Genomic DNA, 7,137 nt, shown 5'->3' on the forward strand with positions numbered 1-7,137 from the left:
GGCTGGCATCTATTGTCATGTAGAACTGGAAATTCCTTGGTTCAGGCTCTTCTAGCTTTCATAGTTTGCATTGATAAGTCAGCTGTGATTCTGATGGGCTTTCCTTTGTATGTGACTTATTTTTCTTTTGCTGCTTTCAGTGTTCTCTCTTTGTTCTGTACATTTAGTGTTTTTACTATGATATGTTGTGGGGAGTTTCTTTTCTGATCCTGTCTATTTGGTGTTCTATGTGCTTCCTGTATTTTTATGGGGATGTCTTTCCTTAATTTTAGGAAATTCTCTTCTACAATCCTGTTTAAGATCTGGTCAACACCATTAACCTGCATTTCTTCTCCTTCCTCTAGTCCTATGATCCGTAGATTTGGTCTTTTCATGGTGTCCCACATCTCTTGCATATTCCATTCCTGTGTTTTTTTTTTAAATTTTCCATACTCTGCTCGAGTGGTCCAATTCTTCAACTTTATTCTCCAGTGTTGATATTCTGTTTTCCATTTCAATCATTCTAGTGGTGAAGCTTTCCCCTGTTGTTTGAAATTGGCTTATTGAGTTTTTCACTTCCTTCTTCATTTCAGCCTGAGTTTTCTTCAATATTTCTATTTCTTTTGTGAATTCTTCTCTAGGGGGTTCTCCTTGTAGAACTCATCTACAAGACTGGTGGAGTTTGGTGGGGACATAGTTTTAACTTTCTATTTTATTATTCTTTCATTGTGATTTTGGCATGTGAATTTCTTTTGTTGTTTATGATTCTGATATGAGAATTAAGTTGAAGTATCCTTCTGTTTGTATTATCGAGGTGCATAGGTCCTTTTCTGATTGGTTGTGTAAAACTGGTTGGTACAGGTTTCAGGTTCTCTCAGGTTTGATTTCAGCCGGAACTGATGGCTTTAGTTCAGCTATTCAGGAGGACCCACAGAAGCCCTAGTCAGTTTCCAGTCAGGTACACTCAGACTTCTTTCTAAGTTTTGGACCCCACCATTTGGAGGCAGGATTCAAAGTTTGTTATTTTTTAAGGATAAGAATATCTTCACATAGATGGAACTGGTAAAGAAAGGAGCTGGGGGAGCCTTCCAAGCCCATGTGACCCCTGAGGAACCGGTCCTCCAAGGACCTGAAAAGTAAATATAATTTGGTTTATTTGGGCCAAGTGTAAGGCCTTAAACACCCAAAAGGAAAGTATAACCAAATATTAAAGTGATTAGTACATTTCTTTAAGAGTTCACAGGATTATACTTTCCAGGCATTAGGCTTAAGTTCATATAAAATGTTATTTAGACAATTATTTCTCATGATGATTTTGTTTCTAAGTAGAAAGTGTTGCTCAGATGTAAAACTTCAGATCTTATTCTGCAATACTGTAGTGCCCACCTGTAGTGAAGGGAAACAACCAGCTATTGTTCTAAAATGGTAGCTAAATTTGTTTCTCCCCATCTAGAAGTGTTTGAGAGGGAATTGACACTGATTCTAGCTACTCCAACAGCTCAAAGTGCCTGAAAACAAGTACTTAGTCTATCACTCTCGAGTCCAGCCTTGGCAGACAAAAGAAAAGTGAGGAGGAACCCAACAGAGGGATGCTTTTGGAAGCTGTCATCAGTAAATTCCAATGGACTCTGATATGCTCTGTTCTGACTTTTTTCTGGTTCCCTGTCTAGAACTTGAAATGCTAATTACTCTTGCCTTTCCCATTCACCACCAGTCAAGGACTTTCTTTTCCCCTACAGATAAGAATTATGCAATCTGGGAGTCTTTTAGGTAGACCCACTGAAGGAGTACCCCGATTGCCTCATCCTGCATCCCTGTTTATCCCCCATTCACCACCAGTCAAGGACTTTCTTTTCCCCCTACAGATAAGAATTATGCAATCTGGGAGTCTTTTAGATAGACCCACTGAAGGAGTACCCCGATTGCCTCATCCTGCATCCCTGTTTATCATGGAAGAAGCCAGAGTGGTCTCCACCATGGAAGAAGCCAGAGTGGTCTCCGCCCGATTCCCTATCCACAAGTTGGGTAACCTCTGCAGAGGACGGTGTAATAAGAATAGGAGGTAGGAATTGACTAGGCAGTTACAATAAAAAGACCCCAAAGAAAAGTAGCCAGTTTCTTGGCTAAAAGTGAAAATGTCCTTGGCCTGCTTAGCAACATACTCTGTTCCAAAGGCCAAAAATGTCAAAAGTATTTGGGAGCTCATATCTAATTCTAAAAGATTCTAGGGTTACCTCTTCAGAGGAGGGAATGTTAGAGTAGCAAACAGTCCTAGAAAGAAAGAAAGAAAAGAAGGAAGGAAGGAAAGAAAGAAAGAAAGAAAGAAAGAAAGAAAGAAAGAAAGAGAGATGAAGTTGTCAGAAAATAGGGATGGGAGAGATGGGAGGAGTTGGGGGAGGCAGTGGGCGTGGATTTGATCCAAACACCTTACATGCATGAAATTCTCAGTAAAGTTTCAAAGTTAAGCAGGAGTGGGGCACAGCAGCGTCAGCACTTCAGCTTCTTGGTTCTTCACAAGAAGTTTGTAGCAAATTTTTACTTTTATTGAGTGCTCACTACCATTCAAAAACATAACCAAGGAAGTGAAAGGCCTGTACAATGAAAATGCTAAAACATCAAAGAAAGAAACTGGCGACCCTAGAAGACGGAAGACTTCCCACACTCGTGGATTGGTAGGACTAATATCGCGAGAATGGCCATCCTAACAACAGCCGTCTACAGAGTCAGTGCAACACCTGTGGAAGTGGCTTCTGGGAAACTTTCTGTGTAACAAGTCTACAAACTGAAATTTTACATACTCTTGTAAACCAAATTAACCATATGCTTCGAGAACATTTAGAACTATGTATTTCTTTTAAGTGAATCAATCAGCCCTACAAAGTTTGGAATCTCTATGTAACTAACAAGCTAAACTGGACGCACAGCTTTCATCTTACAGCACGTTCCCTATTTGTCTCCCACAGTGTAGCCACTGCTGAGTTAGCCATACTCTAGGGGATATCTCGACCCATGCCCACGCAGGGGGCCCTGGTTAAACTCAGTGAGTGATAAAACAAACACAATAACAAGACAAAAGACATGACAGTGAGAGGGAGGAAGGGTTTGTTCTAGTTCCCTTTATGATGCTGTGATAAAACACTCAAACCAAAAGCGACTTCGGGGAGGAAAGAGTTTATAGCAGCTTACAGGTTAAAGGTCATCTTGATAGAAGTCAGTGTAGAAACTCAAGCAAGAACTTAAAGTGGAAGCAATGAATGAATGTTGCTTGCTGGCTCGGTTGCTGGCTCATGATTGGCTAGCTTTCTGTATAGTCTAAGACTACCCATCTAGGGATGGTACCACTCACAGTGGGCTTAGCCCCCTTCATCAATTAACAGTTGAGACAATCCCCCATAGACATGCTCACAGGCCAGTCTGATCTAGGCAATTTCCCCATGGAGGTTATCCTCTCTTAGGACCTGAGGTTGTATCAGGTTGACAAAGCTAAGTAGGACACAGGGTATGGCGGAGAGGTAGGAGATAAGGCAGGATGTGATGGTGGGTGTGGCAAGTTGCATTATATACATGTATGGAATTTTCAAAGAATAAATCAAGTTTCAAAATTATTACATTAGGATATATGTATTAATTCATTAATTATAACAATAAGATACATGGTGACATTAAAATATTTTACTATAGATTTTCTTTCAAACCAAAACTTATGCCAGGTGTTGTGGCACATGCCTTTAATCCCAGCACTCTTGAAGCAGAGACAGGTGGATCTCTGTGAGATCGAGGCCAGCCTGGTCTCCAAAAACAATATCCAGCCCAGGTCATGGGGAAACCCTGTCAAAAAAAAAAAAAAAAAAAGGAAAAAAAAGCCCTCAAAATCATGTGTCCAATGTTTTGTAAGTTTCTGTAATATCTGATTATTAGAAGACACCTGAGTCTCATATTTGCTTTGCTTTCACATTTTTACTGTATGTTGATTTTGTTGAAGAGTGTGAAGAATATAAAGAGACTCATATTATCCACCAAATACCTAGGTCTGAACAACCATGGCTTGTTCAGTTCCTTTAAGTGAAAAGGATGTTTCTTGATAGTTTGGTACAGAACCCAAACAACAACACAATTGCTCTCCAGAAGGCAGCCATGGTCCTGGTATGTCTAAAACCCTTAAAGTGTACTTCTCATTTCAACACATAAAACATGTACAAGACAAGTCTCAAGGGTGGGGACTGAACAGAAAACTTTTATTTTAATGATGGTTTTCCTTTCTTCCTCAAGGATATTTTGTTTGTGTGTGTTTGGGGCAATTCATGGTGATGAAGATGCTGTGGATCTTCATGCAATTTGGTGCTCCTGCCTTCGCATTCTAAAGTTGTGTCACCCACAACTAATTTTACATCCCAGTCAAAATGACAAATAATATCTTAGTATTTCCATGAATGTACTTTATTTCCTACAGACCCTCTGAAAGATTTTCAGTTACTCTCAAGGGTCTGTGGACTGAACTTCAAAAACTTCTGTTTAAACCAGAAATAATTCACCTTCTAAACTGGAACAAGCAGTTGTCTAAACAAAATCAGGATTCTTTTAGTAAAGAAAGAAGAGCTGTTGTGTAGACATCCGTGGCACTCAAGCTCAGTGGGAGAGAGGAAGTGCTTGACTCACAGATTGCCTGCTTTTTATCCTTGATTTTTTAAATTTATTAGTTTTATCTTACGTATACGAGTACATTGCCCGCATGTGTGTGAACGCACCTGTGACCTGCAATGACTTCGGAAGTCAGAAGAAGGCCTTGGATCCCCTGTTTCTGGAGTTGCAGATGGTGTTAGCTGCCATGTGGGTGCTGGGAATTGAACCCAGGTTCTCTTTGAGAACAGTTAGTGTCCCAAGTGCTGAGACATCTCTCCAGTCTCTTTAGCCTTGATTTTTTAATCACTACTTTGTCCCTCCTTTCCTCCCAGATAATATGGAGGTTTCCCAGCCTCTAAAGCTATCTTTGACCTTGGTGTTCCTACATTCTACACCCTCCTCTTGGGACTATATCTTCATCATCTTGGCTAAATATCTCTCCATCTCCTATTCGTAGACTTTAACTGAGTCCTTGGCATGCTGCCCCTTCTGGTTTAGTCTTCTCCTCACACAGAGGTCACTTCCCTTCATCAAGGCCAACTGAAACTGCTCAGACCAAATTGCTGCCTCCTTTGTGAAGCCTTATTTGTCAGAAATGATGTTTTTCATATTAAGATAACATTAGTTGAAATTTACTACGTGTTACCTGTTATATAGTTATTCATGCCTGCTTTTCCTGCTAAGTTTTAATGGTGTGGCCTCATCACTTTCTTCATCTTTATGCTTGTGCTTTTCCCACCCCACATTCTGCCATCTCATAAGTGTTCCCAGCTATGGGTAGACTTTTATCTATAAAGTGCTCTGATACACAAAACTTGGGGCATTTTACTGAACGTCTGCAGACATAGGAGAGAGGAGTTATGATGGCTTCTGATGCATATTCATTGCTAATTTGACATATATTTGTCTTTTGGGAGTTGCTGCATAATCAGATGTAAGCAAAGAACCATAAATGCAGCCTCCTTGATTTTATTTTTATTTTTGTTTCCTCCAATGCAGTATGTTTTCTTCATACCAATGTGCATGATGAAATGAGAGATCATTTCGGATATGAATTCTTGCCTGACTCAGAGTCTTTAAGGTGGTTGATATGAAAATGTGGCACAGGTGTGCGATTCTTCTGCTAATTTAAGCCACTTTATCAACCTCAATGCCTGATGCAAATGAAAAATTCCTCAATTTAATTTTTTTCAAGTTACTAAAATAAAAGCACATTTAAAATGAAGCTGCATCTAAGTTATTCTTCCTGAAGGCTTAACAATGAACCTTGGTGAACAACTTGAAAATCTACAGTTGCACAACTAGAAACTGAAGGTGACACCTTCCTTTAACCCTGACTAGCATTTGCCAATGCATCTGTGATGAGGCTCTTCTTTCTGAACTATTGTAGAGCGGATCTATAGAAGGAAGGAACTGAGACTTACAGACTGCTAAAACTGTTTTCAGTTCAGTTTAATTGATGTTTGACTTGCATACATGTTCTAAAACTTTTCCTGGGGATACATAGACAAGCATATATTTTCCCCACATAAAGAGAACACTGATAGATCAAAGGAAGGATGCTGTCCCAAGTTCAGCTTTGTGAAAAATGTGCTAACTCGGGTAACTAAAGGAGCACAAATGACCAAAAGGCAGGCAGACCACTGGAAAGTCTGCTAGGCAACTTAGAAGCAGTTGTGTCACTGAAAAGTCTCAAGCGTGACATGGACAATTCATAAATTGCTACTGAAATGTTCCCTGGGAGATGTATGGGTGGAGCTATATTACTTAAGAGTCCAATCCCAGTTAATTACCTCTTGTATAACCTGGAGGAGGGGAACAACATTGTGAGAATCTTGTGAAGGCTCATGAACCTGTGAACCTCATGAACCTATCTCCTTTCGTGAAGGAATAATAGGCCTCATCCTCTCTCCAACCCACAGGCCTCCCTCTCATGGGTAAGTCAATTGTGCCCTCTGCTCCTTGACTCACCCAGCCTCATTCACCCTCCCGTCTCCCCTGCTGATCTCTCCCCCTAGCCTGGGCCCTGTCCCATTCCTTGTCTTGGTTCCCCATACTCCTGGGGAACCACCACTGCTTCCTGATCCTTTGCATCCAGACTAACTCAGTTCCTTCTTGGGTCCCCAGGGGTCCTCTGGGCCTGGCACCCCAGCCTCACCTCCTTCTGCTTCCCTGGGCCTACAAGACACACCAGCCTCTTTCCTGGGCTCCTGGGCTGACCTTTCCTCTTCCTGATCCTTTGTATCTAGACCAACCCAGCTCCTCAGTACAGTCCCCAGGAGCCCTTAGGGCCACTTCCCACCCTCATCTCCCTTTGCATCTCTGGGTGGCATGGCCACCAGCTGCCCTAGACCAGCATCTTTCCTGGGCCCAGCTCCCAGGCCAGTCCAAGCCCCAAATTCCTGAAGCCAAAGTCTTTCCTGGAGGGGTCCAGAACTTAGGAGAAAGTCTGAGAGTATCTGATCCTCATCTGACTTGGGCCTCTGTGGGAACTCCTGAAGACAAAAGCAATCTGGCCACTCCAATATAAAATCAAAA

Source organism: Nannospalax galili, unplaced genomic scaffold, assembly GCF_000622305.1.
Source record: "Nannospalax galili isolate Female #2095 unplaced genomic scaffold, S.galili_v1.0 scaffold1416, whole genome shotgun sequence".
Classification (NCBI taxonomy): domain Eukaryota; kingdom Metazoa; phylum Chordata; class Mammalia; order Rodentia; family Spalacidae; genus Nannospalax; species Nannospalax galili.